Source organism: Phaenicophaeus curvirostris, chromosome 1, assembly GCF_032191515.1.
Source record: "Phaenicophaeus curvirostris isolate KB17595 chromosome 1, BPBGC_Pcur_1.0, whole genome shotgun sequence".
Taxonomy (NCBI): domain Eukaryota; kingdom Metazoa; phylum Chordata; class Aves; order Cuculiformes; family Cuculidae; genus Phaenicophaeus; species Phaenicophaeus curvirostris.
The window spans coordinates 17527252-17529074 of NC_091392.1; the positions used below are offsets into that span (position 1 = coordinate 17527252).

The 1823-nt window shown below is 42.6% G+C and overlaps 1 non-coding gene across 1 annotated transcript; it reads right to left on the reverse strand.

Annotated features, from left to right (window-relative positions):
• Positions 1–660: 660 nt before the first annotated feature.
• Positions 661–742, reverse strand: TRNAL-AAG (transfer RNA leucine (anticodon AAG)). The gene has a single exon. It is a non-coding gene; the product is annotated as a tRNA-Leu (tRNA).
• Positions 743–1823: the final 1081 nt, after the last annotated feature.

Genomic DNA, 1823 nt, shown 5'->3' on the forward strand with positions numbered 1-1823 from the left:
GGTGTTGTTCAGGGCATTGTCCTAATGCCTCTGAAACACTGAAAAGTTTGAGGCATCAACCACCTCTCTTGGAAGCTTGTTTCAGTGTTTGACCACCCTCTTGGTAAAGAAATGCTTCCTAACGTCCAGTCTAAATCTCCCCTGACACAGCTTTGAATCATTCCCACACTTCGTATCACTGGATCCCAGGGAGAAGAGATTAGCACCTCCCTTTCCTCTTCTGCTACTCAGGAAGCTGTAGAGAGCAATAAAGTGTCCTCTCAGACTCCTTCTGTCCAAATTAGACAAACCTAAAGTCCTTAGTCCTTCATAGGACATCGCTTCCAGTTCTTTCATCGGCTTTGTTGCCCTCACCTGGAGACATTCAAGGACCTCCGCATCCATTTTCAATTGTGGGGCCCAGAACTACACACAGTATTCAATTTGAGGTGACAATAATGATGAAAATAGTGGGATAATCACTCCTCCTGACCTGATTATGCTGTGCTTGATGCACACCAGCATGTGGTTTGCCCTGTTGGCTGCCGGGGCACACTGTTGACTCATTGAACCTACTGTCAACCAGTACCCCAAATCCCCATCTGCAGGGCTGACCTCCAGCTTCTTCTCTCCCAAATTATACTTGTATCTGGTGTTATTCCATCCTAGAAAAAGTTTTGCTGGCAGTGGTGGGATTTGAACCCACGCCCCCGAAGAGACTGGAGCCTTAATCCAGCGCCTTAGACCGCTCGGCCACACTACCCTGGTGGTAGTTTTGTTTTAGTCTCCTGCAACCGTATATCTCAACAAAAATTCAAATTTTCATAAGATGTTTTAAGGTAAATGATCTCCATCAATGATTTAAAGTAGAAAAAAGAAATAATGACTCTTTTGACATGTGGAGGGAAACACTCTTTGCAGTGTATCACATATTTCTGGTCACCTTGTTAGCTGTCAAGGAACACCAGATGGAAAGTTCTACAAATACTTCCTTGCTTATGAACTGTTGATCTCTTCCCAAGAAAAGAAAGAGTGTTGGTATATTTCTGGGAGGAATATGTGTTGCCTGTGCATTTGACTCTTATTTTCATACTTTTGGAGTGTAGAAAGACTGGGGCAATGAAACATCTGTCCCTTCCTGCAAACACAGTAACTGTGGTGTTTACATTATCTGCTCTAGGCTTCCAACAGATGTGATTTGGAGGATCATTTGTAAGCCCATGCATCAAAGCAAGTCAGAATATCAAAATTAGATGTCTAAAACAAGGAATGTGAGTACTCTGTTACTATGCAATATGCCATGGCATGATGTTGAAAACAGAGTGGGTCTTTAGTGTTCATGCATTAATCCATGATGCTTGCAGTGTGTGGAATTCAAGGGCTTGTTTTATGATCATTTTGACGTTTTCAGGACAGTTCAACTGAAATATGTATTACAGATTTTATTGATCTAACTTAAATGCTTTGACACCGAGGTAGGAGCTTTCCCAATTCTATTCTTCTTCAGTGCTGTTTTTGCTCTTTGTGCCCTTCTGTCAAGTAGATAATGCATTGTCAATAATTCAGCAATAGTTGATATTCCAGCAAGTTGAACAAACTGTATATATATACACAGGCAAGACGTGTATATGTATATGGACAAGCATACCCTCTGCTGGTTTAAAAACTGGCTGGATGGCTGGGCCCAAAGGGTCATGGTAAATTGAATTAAATCCCATTGGGGGCTGGTCACTAGTGGTGTTCCCCAGAGCTCAGTGCTGGGGCTAGTTCTATTCAATATCTTGCTGGAAGTGTCGATCTACTTGAACGTAGGGAGGCTTTACAGAGGGATCTGTACAGGCTGG